Raw genomic sequence first — 16938 nt, forward strand, 5'->3', positions numbered from 1 at the left:
GTACTGTTTGATTTCTGGTTCACATTACTGTAAGTTCATTTTTTGTATTTCAGTTTTCCTTTTAAGTTTTAGTTATAAATGTGGGGGAAGTTATCAAACTACATTACCTTGTGTTAGTTCTATGCCTTACATTCCTTCTACCCTGCTATTCTAACAAGACCACAGCATATTTTTTACAGCCATTTCTTTTGAATTGGGAAAAGTCTTCAGGGAAAAACCAGAAATGTTTAGTACCAATTAGCTTATGATGAAGCAAAAGCTGTGCTATGAAGTCACTTCAGCTATAGTACCTAGCTAGTCATTTATCACCTCAGTACTTCCTGGCCATCTGCCTTTCTCTTGCAAAAGTATGTATTATTCTATCAGTTACTTATTAATATTAGTCTCAAAACCAAAGTACAGGTACCCAGTCTTGTATAAAATCATTGGCTAGATTTCTTCATATTTTGGATCTGCCATAGATAAGCTTCTGAGAATCTCTTGATTTTAATGTTTCAGGGAGCTTGAAAAGTATCAAAACTTTAGGGATCCCTGAATCTACTCTATACATTCAGTATCTGTATACTCCTCTTGATTATGACAAGAGACTTAGTTAAATGCCCACGGAATATTTACCCACTAGGACTATTTGTGCTTAGTCTTAGGTTATTCTTTATAATATATTAATATTTTTAAAGACCATTGTTAACAGAGTTTATGTAAATGTTTCATTTTTTATGGATTTACTCTCGCTTATTTTTTTGTCTTATGTTCTCATTTTTCTCTTATCTCTCAATTTACTTCTCACCAAAGGTTGGCATTTTATGCCACTTTAGTGAGTCTTTAGGTACTAAGACTTACTAACGTTCCAATAATCACAAATATTCACTAATAACTAATTTTTGCTTCTGAATGTATCTTAATGTTCTTTCTACTGAATGAGTGTTCAGCTGGGTGTACACTTCTGAGTTCATTTTATTTCTAGAGCATTCTGAAGATACAACCATACTGTTTTCTGGAATTGACTGTTGAAGGTCAGATATCTAAGATGAATTTAATGACTCTTTCTTCATAAACACTCTCATTTTGTAGCTCTCTGTACTGTTCATTTTTCTTTGTTTTACTGTTTCATTACAATATTAATGGACTTAGATTTTCTTTTATTTATATTATTAATTACTCTGTACTTTCAAAATAGGAATTTATATCTTAATTCAAACCTGAGAAATGGGGCAGCCCAGTTGGTTCGGCAGTTTAGTGCCACCTTCAGCCCAGTGTGATCCTGAAGACCCGGGATCGAGTCCCACATCCAGCTCCCTGCATGGAGCCTGCTTCTCCCTCTGCCTGTGTCTCTGCCTCTCTCTCTCTCTCTCTCTGTGACTCTCATGAATAAATGAAATCTTAAAAAAAAAAAAAAAGAAACCGGAAAAATATTTTTTCATAATACTTCAAATATTACATTTTCTGTTATTACCTGTTTTCTTCTGTAACAACTATTACTTAAAAATAGAATTTTTCACTGTATCTCCAACATTCTTAACTATTTATTCATATTTGTATTTAAATTACCTTTTATCTCTCTGCTATATACTGTGTGAATTTCTCCATACTATCTTACCATTCACTGATCTTTTATTAAATGTGTTAAGTCTGGAAGTTTTCCCACATGTCGCATTTCAGTAACTAATTCCTTTTTCGGCTTTCCTATATAATTTTTTTCTCATGTTGTTTTTGTTTGTTTTTCTTTAAAAGACACTTCTTTTTTAAAGTAGAATTTATACACTCATATTTCTCTTTGAATATTTTAACCTAATTAAAATCTTTATAAGAATCTGCTATAACTTTCTGCCCCTGGACGCCACTGACTAAGCATCGTTAAAGTCTCCCCTCCCACCACTGTCATGTCTAAGTCAGAGTCTCCCAAAGAGCCTGAGCAGCTGTGGAAGCTCTTCATCAGTGGTTTGAGCTTTGAAACAACTGATGAGAGTCTGAGGAGCCATTTTGAACAATGGGGAATGCTTATGGGCTATGTGGTAAAGAGAGATCCAAACACCAAGCGCTCCAGAGGCTTTGGGTTTGTCATGTATGCCACTGTGGAGGAGGTGGATGAAACCACGAATGCAAGGCCACACAAGGTGGATGGAAGAGAGGTGGAACCAAAGAGGGTAGTCTCAAGAGAAGATTCTTTTGTGCTCAAGTTTGTGAATCTGAGAAACCACCAAGGACCAACAGCCATTCAAGCCCACGAGGGTTTATTAGCAAGCTCAAGCTTGGGTCCAAGTATACCTGACATAGCAGAGCAGGGACTTGGACCCTGAAGTGGGTTACAGCTGGGTTTTTTATAGGTTGGTCTAGGGGATTTTCAGAAGGGGTAGAGGAAGTTTTCAAGTTCTGTTTACATTCTGAAATGGGGCTTTCAAGGGCATTGAGCTCTGTTCTCATTCTAATATGGGATTCTCTGCCAAGGGCAATTCTGAGCTCTGTTGTCTTTCTGATATGGAATTCCTTGCTGAGGACATTCTGCAGTTTTTCCTGTAAAGTTCAGCTCTTATTCACAGAGGCCTAAGATGGCTGTACTTGTGCTAATGGTAAACTTGAAGTGGAATGGCCTTAATTTTTCTTGGCCTCCGCAATTCTCAAAGACCTGGTGCCCACTTAACTGTGAAAAATATTTTTGTTGGTGGCATTAAAGAAGAAATTGAAGAACATCATCTAAGAGATTATTTTGAACAGTATGGAAAAATTGAATTGATTGAGATCATAACTGACAAAGGCAGTGGCAAAAAAGTGGCTTTTGTGACATTTGATGACCATGACTCTGTAGACAAAATTGTCATTCAAAAATACCATACTGTGAATGGCCACAATTGTGAAGTAAGGAAAGCCCTATCTAAGCAAGAGATGGCTAGTGCTTCATCCAGCCAAAGAGGCCTAAGTGGTTCTGGAAACTTTGGTGGTGGTTGTGAAGGTGGTTTTGGTGGGAATGACAACTTTGGTCATGGGAGGGAACTTCAGTGGTCAAGGTGGCTTCAGTGGCAATCGAGGTGATGGTGGATACGGTGGCAGTGGGGATGGCTATAATGAATTCGGTAATGATAGAAGCAACTTTGGAGGTGGCAGAAGCTATAATGATTTTGGCAATTACAACAATCAATCCTCAAATTTTGGACCCACTAAAGGAGGAAATTTTGGAGGCAGAAGCTCTGGCCCCTATGGTGATGGAGGCCAATACTTTGCCAAACCACGAAACCAAGGTGGCTTTGGCGGTTCCAGCAGCAGCAGCTATGGCAGTGGCAGAAGGTTTTAATTACTGACAGTAAACAAAGCTTAGCAGGAGAGTAGAGCCAGAGAAGTGACAGGAAAGCTACAGGTTACAACAGTTTTGTGAACTCAGCCAAGCACAGTGGCGGCAGGGCCTAGCTGCTACAAAGAGGACACGTTTTAGACAATACTCATGTATATGGGCAAAAAACTCGAGGACTATATTTGTGACTAATTGTATAACAGGTTATTTTAGTTTCTGTTCTGTGGAAAGTGTAAAGCATTACAACAAAGGGTTTTATTTTATTTTATTTTATTTTATTTTATTATCTTAATATTTTATTTATTTATTCATGATAGACATAGAGAGAGAGAGGCAGAGACACAGGCAGAGGGAGAAGCAGGCTTCATGCTGGGAGCTCGACATGGGACTCGATCCCGGGACTCCAGGACGGCACCCTGGGCCAAAGGTAGGCACTAAACCACTGAGCCACCCAGGGATCCCCCCCCAACAAAGGGTTTTGATGTAGATTTTTTTTTTTGTACCCATGCTGTTGATTGCTAATTGTAATAGTCTGATCATGATGCTGAATAAATGTGTCTTTAAAAAAAAAAAAAGAATCTGTTATAAAATCCAGGTGGAAAGTTTTTACATTCTGCCATATATATATATATTAGATATAGTTTAGATGTAAACTAAAGATTAGATGTAAACTTAGATTAGTTTCAGATGTAATCTTGAGTGGAATGTTTGGAATTTTGGGAATTTGAAGTATGGGTTCCCTCTTCCTGACATTTTCAGATCATATTTTAGTTTTTAACAATGTTTCAGTTACCTACATTCATTTAACCCTATAGGCCAAATCTTTATAAATTTTAGGATTTTTTTTTCCCCTACAGTTATATTAGCAATATGGCAAGTATGGACACAGACACAGACAGTGATTTGGTTCAGCTCCATTCAGAGGTTTGTTCACTCATCTCTGAAACTTTCTAGGATTTATAGATCCAGACAATGACTGATGGCATTTTGTAACTTCTGTTATATAATATAGTTTCTCCATTTACAAAGTCTGTAGTATAGGGAATCAAATTTCATTCACTGGCTTCATGTAGTTACACTGGTTCAGAGTCACCATCTTACGTGAAACAATTCTAGTACTTTTTACTCTGCAGAACTAAACTCCTGGCCAACAGTGTCTTCTTTTACACCTAAAATTCAGTAAGCCCGCAGTTTCAGCCTGGCTCATTACTGCATGTTTTTATTCTATTTCTGGCTCACAGAGATTTTTTATCTTGTATTTGAGCTCAGCAGTAACTTTTAGATTTTCTTTTTTAATATTTTATCAATCATTACTGTGTGTTTAGAACAGAGAGAGTGATCAAAGCATGAACTTCATGCTCCAACTTGACCTGAATGCCAGTGGCATTGATTTTTCACAAAAACTGTATAGATGCTGTATAGAATGTTAGAACTACCTGTCCTTTAAGAAGATCATGTTGACCACAAACATAAGACACAATTTATAAATTATGCAACATGCAGAGATGATGCAGAAAAATAATACCTCTATCAATAAAAATACTCTTATATGATATTGAGTTTGATTTTTTCAAGAAGTTCAACTTAATTGCCAGATGCAACTTAGCTCTACTATTTTACCTTTAGATTTTATGAGGTACTTTTATTTTTTATGAATGCATATCCATGACATTATTTCAGAGCATATTTCTTTGACTTCTGGCACTACTACAACATATTTTTTTCACGCTATCATTTTTTTAAATTTTTTTTTATTATTTATTTATGATAGCCATATATGTGTGGCTTGAACCCATGGCCCTGAGATCAAGAGTCGCATGCTCTACCAACTGAGCCAGCCAGGCGTCCCATCTCCCATACACATTTCTTATTAACAACTTAGACACATTGCTGCCAGGCATTTTAAAGATAGAAACAACTGTATCATCTTTTCCATTCTGAGATACCTCTTCCACTTTGCTAACGAGCTCATAGGCATGGGCTCACCGGAGACTGAATTCTGTTATTTAGGGCTCTTCAGTCCAATAATTCTGTTATTTAGGGCTCTTCAGCCACTTGCCACATGTGGCTACTGCGCACTGGAAACGTGGCTAGTCCAAACTGAGATAGGCTGTAAGAGTAAATGCAGATTTCAAAGATTTTAATATGACCCCCCAAAATATAAAATAGCAAAATATATATATATATATATATAGAGAGAGAGAGAGAGAGGCAGAGACAAGGCAGAGATAAAGGCAGAGGGAGAAGCAGGCTCCATGCACCGGGAGCCCAACATTGTACTCGATCCCGGGTCTCCAGGATCGCGCCCTGGGCCAAAGGCAGGCGCCAAACCGCTGCGCCACCCAGGGATCCCCTCACGCTATCATTTTTTAAGTAAAATCATATATATATATATATATATGGGAATATATATATATATATATATATTCTCCTCCCCCACCCCAGGCATATTATGTTGCTATTTAATAATTGAAAAGAATAGCTCAAGGCACAAGACCTTAGCACACACACACAAAAAAATTATCTTATTTTACTTTTTATTGGGCTTTGAAGTTTTTCCTTATGTATTATTTTCTGCCTTACAATGTTTGTCAGACTCACATTGATGAACATTGATTAAAGTGGAGCTATTTAGATTAAACTGAGGGACACCCGGGTGGCTCAGCGGTTGAGCATCTGCCTTTGGCTCAGGGCATGATCCCGGGGTCCCAGGATCAAGTCCCACATCAGGCTTCCTGCATGGACCCTGCTTCTCCCTCTGCCTGTCTGCCTCTGTGTCTCTCATGAATAAATAAATAAATTTAAAAAATAGATTAAACTGAGTATAATATAGTTGCAACATTGACTTTTTCTTTTAATATAAACTTAGTCATAGACTCTCTCCGATAAGATCGGAAAAAAATGAATATTTTAACTCCTTAAAATTTGAATTGGGCTGTAACTGAACAAAATTTCTCATCTCAATTGGCCTAGATAGATAGATACATAGATAAATGATAGAATGTATGGATGCATTAACATATAGGGTGTTACCATATCTGATGTCCTAATGATGTTTGGTATCAATTTAATAGGGCTTGTGATACTATACTATTAAACACCAGTTAGCTTTGCAATGGTGACCCGAAAGAATGAAATAACTCTACAACTGGTCTGAATGTTAAAGCTGTGGTTAAAGAAGTCATACATCAGGAATCAAAGCATAAAACCCTAAGGGAAAGTTAAACTTCCGGAGACTTCATATCAATCTGATTAATCAGACTTGAAGACCAGTGTCTGGTCTCTATTCCTAAAGCCTCATTCCTTCTCACACTACCCACATAGTTCCCCCCCTCCAGCAACCACTGGGTCACTTCTTTCAAATGTTGTTTTCTTTATCCCTGAATTAAAAGTGATAATACCAGTCTGCAATTTTTTTTAAAAAAATTGTTGGATTTCTTTTTCTTTTTAAGATTTTATTTATTTCTTTATGAGAGACATGGAGAGAGAGGCAGAGACATATACAGAGGGAAAAGCAGGCTCCTCACAGGGAGCCAGATGTGGGACTCAATCCCAGGACTCCAGGATCACACCCTGAGCCAAAGGCAGATGCTCAATTACTGGAGCCACCCAGGAGTCCCTTGTTATATTTCTAATCCATTAAGAATTTTTTTCTATATAATGTAAAACAGAGTATAATTTAATTTTCATCCAGAGGATTAGCTATTTTTCCCATAATCTTGCTTAGAGGGAATAATCTAGTCTTATGGAAGATAAATGTCACTTTTATCATAAGTTAAATCCTATCTATCTCTTGAAACTCTCTGCTATGTTCAATTTTTCCTCTTCTTTTTCTCTAAGCATCCCTTTTCCTGATTCCTAAATTGAATACCTCAAACTTTTTTTTTTAAGATTTTATTTATTCATTTATGAGAGACACAGAGACAGAGAGGCAGAGACATAGGCAGAGGGAGAAACAGGCTCCCTGCAGGAAGCATGATGTAGGACTCAGTCCCCAGACCCTGGAATCACAACCTGAGCCAAAGGCAAGCACTAAACCACCGAGCCACCTAGGTGCCCCAAATACCCCAAATTTAAGCTGACATTAATTGTATTAAGAAAATTCAATGCTTGTCAATCCCATGTTCAACAGCATTTAGAGTAAACTGAAATCTTTTTAGCGTACTTCCATCTTCTACATTTTCTGCAAATCTCCTTCACTTTCCCAACTGATCCTACAAATATACTGCATACTAGTACACCAAACTGCTTGCTTTTTTCCCAGTGACCTTCCATGCTCCTATGCCTTTGTATTTGCTTTTCAATGATGAAATATTGCCATCCTTCTTTTGCCTTCCCTTCCTTCAATGGCATTGCCGTGGTAGTAGATACCTTACCTTCATACCTCTGGCAGTTAGCTCTACCTTTTCTCCTTCCATTTATACCTTGCATAAGCCACTATTGTAACACTTACCTCTAATTACAATAAGAAGTAGCTTAAAAATAAAAGATAAATTTATTTATTTGAGAAAGAGAGAATGCAGAGGGGAGGGGCAGAATGCAGGGCTTAAGAGAGAATCTTATGCAGCAGACTCCATGCCCAGCACCGAGTCTAACATGGAGCTCTCTCTCACAGCCATGAGATTATGACCCTGAGACATAATTAAGAGTTGGACACTTAACCCACTGAACCACAAAGGTGCTCCAAGATGGTTTTAAAGTACCTCTCATGAGTTAATTTGACCTACATATGTCATATGTAGAATGAATACAAAAAAAAAAAAAACTCTACATTGTTTTATCCTAGAAGTTTTAGTATTATGTGACTGCACTTTTTAAATTGAAAAATGTTAATTTCCAGTATCACTATTCAGAAAATCTGTCACAGCAATAAAGTAGAACACATTCATTAAGTCTCCATCATTCAGACTAAATGTGGAAAAACCAAAATGAAGAATTTATATTTCAGTCATAAAATTTTAAAAATAAGAATGTGTTTGTAACTTTGGCAAACAGTGTTTACAAGTTTAGTCATTAGTGATGATGCTTTAATGAATAGATTAGATTGCTGGCAATTACCACATTAGACTTTTGATTAAATGGTTATTTGAGATTTCCCTGAAGAATTTTAAACATAGCTTCATTGACTCTATGCTTCTGTTTTATTTTCAGTTTTTTCTTAGAATTTGTCTCTAAAATTAGTTTTAGAGTAAACTTTAGTTCGTCTTAGGTCTTACTCCAATAACAAAAATTGACAAAAAACTATCATTTTCTAATTGTCAGGTGCTACAATGCTCACAGATTGAAAAAGGTTTAACTACCCACAGCTTCTATGACTTCCATGCAATAGATGTCTGTACTGTGGCAATTCCATTTCCTAGATTTGGCAGGTATTTGAAAGAATCTGTTGAGAACTCTCAGTCCAGATATAACCACAGCAAATGCACATCAAGCACTGTCCTATTCTACCAAGAACTGTGTTGCATTTGTGCCATATTGTTGTTCTTTCCTCAACCAGAATTAAATTTTCTTTCCAGAAGAAACTTCCAATCTACTCTTAAACTAAGCTACAATTCTCCTTTCACGAAGTATTCTCTCATCCTTCACCAAAGAATTTGTTTCTTTCTTCTGTCTTCCTATTTCACTTGCTTTGTATATTTCATGTATCATTTTTCAAATACTGCCTTTACACTATGGCTAATTGTTTCCTGCATATTTTTGAAGGATGTGCTCTCATTAAATCTCTGGTCATTAAATTGTAGACTTATGCAGAAAAAACTGCTACCATTGCTATTTCGGACTAAAATACGACTAGGCTTCATCACTCGAAACCTACTTTAATTCATCCGTAATGTATTTCTTTTATGTTCAGTATTCAAGCCACTTTTAAAATAGACTGCATTAAAAAAAAAAAACAACAAAACATAATCCTTATTCACACAAAATACATTTACAAGTTTAATAACCACAGGAAGAAAAGAAAATCTAAAACGTTAAAAGTTTAATTTTCTTTTATCCTTGACCTACAGGTCTAAACCCTGTTCTCCAAATGTAAAAGCATTTTAAAAAAAATTAATTTATACAAAGAGCTAGAGGTCGTTTTCAAGAAGCTCCAGAGAATTGAGACCAAATCAGTTATATGGACTTCAGTGATTGCAAACAAGGAAAGTCAATTTCCAGTGCTAATATCACGGAATTTAATTTGATCACTCTTATTAGTATAATTAGGAGTAATACTGCTTGGAGGCAAGTAGCTTAATCTATAATGGAAGACGAGAAATTTCAATCCATGTAAATTTACTTATCAATATTTTACATGAAAGTCATACCTTGTATTTTTCCCTGTGGTTACAGTTAATTGTAAAAACAAGAGTCAGATATCCATGCCTCTAGTTTCAAGTTAAAAAAAAAAAAAAAAGAGAAGGGGGACTGGGGACTTGCCAGGTGGTCTGATATTGCATGAGTTCTTTGACACTTATAAGCTGAGATCATAAATATGTGACATAAGGAAAGGAATGATGCAATTGAAGGAAGAAAATCTGCTTACAAACAGGGGACATGTAGCAAATATTTCAACCCCTCTGAGCTTTGTCTTCCTTAGCTGTAAATTGGTGACATCTCTGCCTTCTCACAGGGATGTTGTGGTAAAGATTTCACTGCAGATGTGGGGGTGTGTTTTGGCTGCTGTCTTCAAAAACTGGGAATTAAGCAGATGAGTTTCCAACCTCTGGTAAATTTCTCTTTGGCTGATTTTATTCAAACTTCTTGAGGCCAGTATGATGGAAGACTGAAAACTGTATCAGATTCTGTTGCCCTTAACTGTCATTTTAAGGGATCAAATACTTACTGCTTGAGTTCACTTGTTATTCTATCTTCAATAGCTAATTCCCAGCCCAGTTCATCAGGCAAGGCAGAGGAAGTTGGGTATCAATTTGAAAAGAGCAGACTGCCAGGACTTTTGTCCCTTCTCTACTTTTTACCTAGTGGCAATGGCACTTTTCTCTGGCTTAGCTTCCTGTTGTATGATAACAGTAACTATTTCATTGGACTGGTGTGCAGCATCAAGAGTTCCAGCAGCAGCAAGAGTTAATGCTGTGTACTTAAAGCACTTAGAGCAGGGCCTGATGAATAGTAAATACGACCTTGTTTTTCTTAGGCCTTAGGTATATTCTCTGAGGTTAAGTTCATCTTTATTTTTTCATGGCTTTATTGAGGTATAAGTAATAAAGAACTGTAGATACTTAATGTATACAATTTGATAAGTATGGACACATGCAAACATACATGTTACCATCACCACAATCAAGGTGATATTTCTATCCAACATTTTCCAGAGTTTTCTTGTGCCTGCCTTTTTTGTGGTAACCCAATTAGAAAATGGGCAAAAGACTCAAATTGGTATTTCTCCAAAGACAACATACAAATGGCCAAGATGTATATGAAATGTATATCATTATCAGGGAAATTCACATTAAAACTATAATGAGATATCTCAAACCTATTAGGACAACTTTAATTTAAAAACAAAACAAAACAAACAAACAAACATAAATAAAAAATAAATAAATAAATAAATAAATAAATAAATAAATAAACAGAATAAAATAAAGATAGCAAGTGTTGGTGAGGTTGTAGAGATATTGGAACTCTTGTAATAATGTTAGTGGGAGTGTTAAATAGTACAACAGGTATGGAAAATAGAAAGGAGATTCCTTAAAAATTAAAAATAGAACTATGTGGGGTACCTAGATGGCTCAGTCCATTAAGTATCTGGTTTTACTTCAGGTCATGATCCCAGGGTCCTGGGATCGAGCCCCATGTAAGGCTCGCTGCTCAGTGGGGAGCCTGCTTCTTCTTCTTCCTGCCTCTTGCTTGTGCTCTCTCTCACTATTTTTCTCTATCAAATAAATAAAATCTTAAAATAATGAAAAAATAAAGATAGAACTACATGATATAGCAATTCCAGTTTGGGAAATATACCCAAAAGAATTGAATTCAACATAAAGAGATATCTACATCCCTCATGTTCATTGCAGCACTATTCACAGTAGACTAGAGACAGAAACAATCCAAGTTACCATCAAAAGATGAAATGCATTAAGAAAATGTGATATACACATGCATTGGAATAGTATTAAGCTAAGTGCCTCATCTTAACATCCTACGTTTTTAGTCCAGTGATGGCCATTTGAATGAAATAATATGAAAAAAAAACAATAGTTCATAAGATATGAAATATACTCATAGAATTGCCTTCCTTATTTTTACATGTATACATACAATTTCCTTAGCTTGAAATCCTTTCATATTAAAAAAATCAGATGTTTGGAATAGAAGTTAAGGAAAATTTTATTATAGTATTTCATTTGATCTGATTGTGCTGTAACTTTGTGGATAGGAATCTTGGGTTTTTTAATTTGTTTTTATACAAAGGTTAAAAAATGTGAATTACCATTAGAATGTTATGAAGTTCAAATGTTTTTTGCCAGCTAAAGTATTTCATTTATCTATCACATCAAACTCATTACTAAAATGAATGTGAAGCACTAATGAGGTAAGTCCCTGAGCTCTCATTCTTGTTCTCCTTTATTCTATTGGCTGAATGTTGTTTTGCTGGCAATTGTTTGCAGAGCTGCATTTATTACCTGTGATCTTATAGCTATTCTCTGTGGGACCATCTAAACTCCCAGTATGTCTACCCACCAAAATCTGTGGTCTATTTTATAAGCAAGAAGAGAAATTCAAGTTTCCAAAGACATCAGGTGTAAATTCAAATTTACGCATTTGGTAAAATTGAGATCGTGATCAAATTATTTTGGATTAAAATATATGCATCAGCATAATACATTATTGTAATGTAATTCATTTTGTATTCTCAATAAATATGCAATTGTATCTATTTTATTTGTTTTTTATTTAAAAGCAATTAATTGACATATAGTGTATTATTAGTTTCAGAGGTAGAGTTTAGTGATTCATCAGTTGCATATAACATCCAGTGCTCATCATTAAGTGCCCTCCTCAATACCCATCACCCAGTTATCCCCTCCTCCCACTCACCTCCCCTCCAGCAACCCTCAGTTTGTTTCCTATAGTTAACAGTCTCTTATGGTTTGTCTCCCTCTGTGATTTTGTCTTAATTTATTTTTCTCTCCTTTCTCCTATGTTCATCTGTTTTCTTCCTTAAATTCCATATATGAGTGAAATCGTATACTTGTCTTTCCCTGATGGACTTAATTTGCTTAGCATAATACCCTCTAGTCCTATCCACATTGTTGCAAATGGTAAGATTTCTTTTTTTAATGGCTGAATATAATTCCATTATATATATATATCATATCTTTCTTATCTGTTCGTCAAAGGACATCCAGGCTCTTTCCATAGTTTGACTACTGTGGACATTGGTGCTATAAACATTGGTGCAAGTGCCTCTTCAAATCACTGTTTGTATCCTTTGGATAAGTACCTAGTTCTAACTACTGCTTAAAATATGTAATGAACTACCCCAAAATCTAGGGGCTTCACAGTAGCCAATTATTTAATTCATGATTTTGTGGGTCAACCTGGCGGCTCTCCTCTTCTGGAGTGGCTTAGCTGATCACTGCAGTTATTTGGAGGCATGATGGGCACAGTCAGCTAGGATGTTTACATTCTGTAGTATACATTCTGTTTGCATACACCTATATATATATTTCATATATGAGATACACATATCACACCTATCCAGTACATGCATACGTTTATGATTAAAATATAAACAATGCCCTTCCGAGGCATTTTATCAGTTTATATCTTTGTTGACATATCAGAAATCAAGTATAGGCATAACTTGATAATCAAGGATATGCATAACAAATAAATCAGGCCATGGTGTGCTACCGCATAACTTATATTGACAGTCATATCACTCTGTTTTTCTCTGGTGAAATTTAAGAGCTCCACTCTATAGTAGAGTTTTATATTTGGTTGCATAATAAATTATCACCAATGGAATGTGTGGCCAGCCTGCTCTGTTTATATACTGTCCTATCTGAGGCACTGAAGAGTAAACAAAAAAAGGTTTAGGATTGAGTAATTTAAAATCTAGTTGAGGTAAACCTCACATACATATCTGCATTTAGCCTAAGTAGAAACATCTAAGTAAGTTAGTACAATTTGGGGCATAGGACTTTAACTAGAGAGACTCAGGGAAGAAGACACCTGGGGGAATTGAGTAATGAGTTTCTTATGTCATGAAGTATACATGGATGAGCAAAAGGGAATAATAAGTGTGGAGGTGAAGTGAGATAGGTTTGTTGGAGAACTAGGAAACATGTATAAAAGGAACAGTAGTGAGGTTAATGTCATAAGCAAGGGAGGGTTACTGGATGTTTGTGGGAAAGACATAATCCAATGTGATAGTCATACCTGAAGGGACCTTGTCTATTTAGCAAGACTTTAAATAACTCAGAAATATAAAGTTGCATTTTAATCAACCTATTTCAGTGTGTTTAATATAACCTACTTTTAATAATTTTAAACTTATACCTAAGTATCTAGAGATAGGTTTTGTACAAACGAGTCTAGTTTCTTCTCCTAATTATATATACCTTAAATAGTTTAAAAACTTATTGATATAGACATGATTACTGAAAAAGTGTACCACAAAATATCAAAAGTATGAAAATTATTATTGTAATTAAAAGTAGTCATTGGTCTTTAATCTTAGTTTTCTTGATTTTTTCATGACCTTTTTGGAGATACAGAATTAGAATTAAAGGTCTCAAGTTATCTTTAGGAAATGACTCTTTGCAACACAGTGCCAAATGGAACTTTTCCTATTATGTTGGAGATTCTTTGCTTTGGGGAGTGGTTCCCGTAGGCAACACTAGGTGCTAGATCATAAGCAGAACATAGTAAGATACTGTAAAACTAGTTATTTATCCAACTCCAGCCTATATGCTGATAAAAGAGAGCAATGGTGAAACAAAAACAAAAACAAACCCTACAAATTGGGAATTTATTTGGAGAGAGAGCTGTTATTGGTCAAGTTATGTGAAGTAAAGTTAAGAGAACTATTCAGAGATGATATTTGTGTTCTTTAAATGTTTAAGGATACAAGAAGCGTTTTCTGATTTAAGCCTAAAAATGTCTACAGGTTTTAGTAGCCTGTGGCAGGAGAGTGACATGAGCTTCATGGGAAAAGAACAGAACTTAAATCCTACAGGGCAGTTTCCTCTGGGCTAGAGTTGAACCTTGTGGAAGGAAGCATGGAGAAAGTGATCTCAAGAGACTGTGTTTGGTATAGACAGCTAGCTAGAGGCTGAAGGGCACCTAAGTGGCTCAGTTGCTGAAGCATCTGACTTCCGCTCAGGTAAGGATCTCAGGGTCCTGGGATCAAGCTCCACATTGGACTCCACTCTCAGAGAAGTCTATTTGTCCCTCTGCCTCTCCTCCTCCTAGAGCTCAAATTTTCTCTCTCTAATAAATAAATAAAATCTTAAAAAAAAAGAAGAAGAAGAAGCTAAAGGCTTAGAGAGCAAGTCATAAAAGCCTAATTGGAAGAAGCTTCATTTTCATCAGGGAGCTAAAGGAAAAGTGGCTTTCAGTGATGGTTATCTTGGAGGTACTCCCAAAATATTCTTTGATGAGCCAAAGTACTTTATTTCAGCAGTTAACACAAAGGTGATCTGGATGTCGTACTACAGTTATACTGACTGCATAACATTATGCTTGTTTCCTATAACCCATTACCCTGCACATAAGTCTGGGAATAGATGTACTAGTCAACTGAAATATAGAAGAGGAGGTAAAGCAAACACAAGAAAGAAACTGTACATGAAGTATTTGAAAGCTGCTCTGACAGATTCAGGTCAAAGCTGCCTGGAAAAAGAATAGTTTGAATCAAGTGAGAGAATAAAGTTTTGTCATTAGACCAGACAGGACTTTTAAATACTAGAATGTGATTATAAAAGCTTGGGGATTTACTCAATATTTTCTAAAGTGAGAGAGATGAACAATTCAACAAAGCAGTTAGAAGGTTTACATATGAGAGTGGGTGAAATTGCTTTATGCTTTAACTTTGAATCTACTTCATTTAATCAAGTCTACCCTAGTTCATGTAACTTTAAGTATATAAACTTTAATCTTCTCAAGATAAGAAATTATATTGGTAGATTGAGGGGAAATATAATAATACATTGTATACACTTAGTCACAGACAAAAATACCCAGTAAAATGTAGTTGTATCAGAGCTAAAATAATATAATACTTAAGTATGGGGGGACTGGTAAGTCTTTGAATTCTGCTGAGATATAGATTAAGAAGACAAGCGTTAGATTCATTATTTTAAATGCAAACCATTTTTTGGGGGGGGGCACCTTTAAATATTCTAACCTATTTAGAAATGCTATATGTTTTAGAGTAGATCAGCAAAGTCATACTCAATGGCCAATTATTTTCAGTAAAACTATGCTCCAGTACGAAGAATAGCTTAAAACCTTGGATGAGGGGGCAGCCCAGCTGGCTCAGCGGTTTAGTGCCACTTTCAGCCTGGGGTATGATCCTGGATATCCAGGATCAAGTCCCATATCAGGCTCCCCGCATGAAGCCTGCTTCTCCCTCTCCCTCTCCCCCCCCCATCTCTCTCTAATAAATAAATAAATAAACAAACAAATAAATAAAATCTTATAAATAAATAAATAAATAAATAATAAATCTTCAAGAAAAAAAAAGAAAGTAGGGTCATTGAAAGGTACGCAGCAGCCACTGCTCTGTAGCAATTTTGCAGTCTAAGTGGATATGTTGCTAGTTCCAGAAGCCTCTTTATCTTGCTTTGCATTTGTCACTTGTAGTCCAAGGGAATAAAATTCTTTAAAAAGAAAAAACAAACCGCTGGGTTTCTTATGTACCAGTTTATAATCTACTCATTAAAAGAAATCCACGTGCACTAATCTCTGTGATAAATTCTTTCAACTTTGGACTTCCTGTGAGACAGCTGTGGAACATCATCTGTTAGACTTAATAGAAGTCTACTTTTTACCAGAGAGTACCTCAGGGGCACACACTAAAGAACTTTAGTAAACTTCTGTCTGTCTTAAAGGGTCTATGAGGCATCACTTAAAATTTTTTTGGAGACTTTAACAAAGAGTTTTTCAATCACACCCTTGGCTTTACATTTACTCTGAGGCCACATTTTCCTGACAACTTTGCAGATCTAATTATTTGCCCTGAGTCTCTTTACTATTTTGAAATTCTTTTGCATGCAGAAGAGGCTGGGAATAAAAAGTAGTTTTGTTTTGTTTTTTTTTTCCAAACTTTAGCAAGTCTTGTCTCTTTTATAAACTTTTTCTAAAGTTTGCTTGAAAACTGAATAATTCCTTTTTAGCTGATTTCTATTTGTATTCTATCATACATAACTAAAAGGAACCTGGTGGCACTTTAAAAATTCAACATGGAAATATCCTTGGCAAATTCAATTAGTTTGTTAGATGTATTTTCCATTTTTCATGTTACTGTAGGTGACAGTATAGCCAAATTTTCTGCCACTATATAACAAGGATCCTTTTTCCTCTGGCTGAGTGATATTTTTTCACTTTCTTTTAAGCCTTCACTGATAACTAAAACAGGGATGCCTGGGTGGCTCAGTGGTTGAGTGTCTGCCTTTGGCTCAGGTCATGATTCTGGGGTCCTGGGA

At 35.8% G+C, this 16938-nt stretch overlaps 1 pseudogene; it reads left to right on the top strand.

Moving 5' to 3' along the window:
• Positions 1-1856: 1856 nt before the first annotated feature.
• On the top strand, positions 1857-3286 carry LOC112927613 (heterogeneous nuclear ribonucleoprotein A1-like; annotated as a pseudogene).
• Positions 3287-16938: the final 13652 nt, after the last annotated feature.

This window comes from Vulpes vulpes, chromosome 12 (genome assembly GCF_048418805.1).
Source record: "Vulpes vulpes isolate BD-2025 chromosome 12, VulVul3, whole genome shotgun sequence".
Taxonomy (NCBI): domain Eukaryota; kingdom Metazoa; phylum Chordata; class Mammalia; order Carnivora; family Canidae; genus Vulpes; species Vulpes vulpes.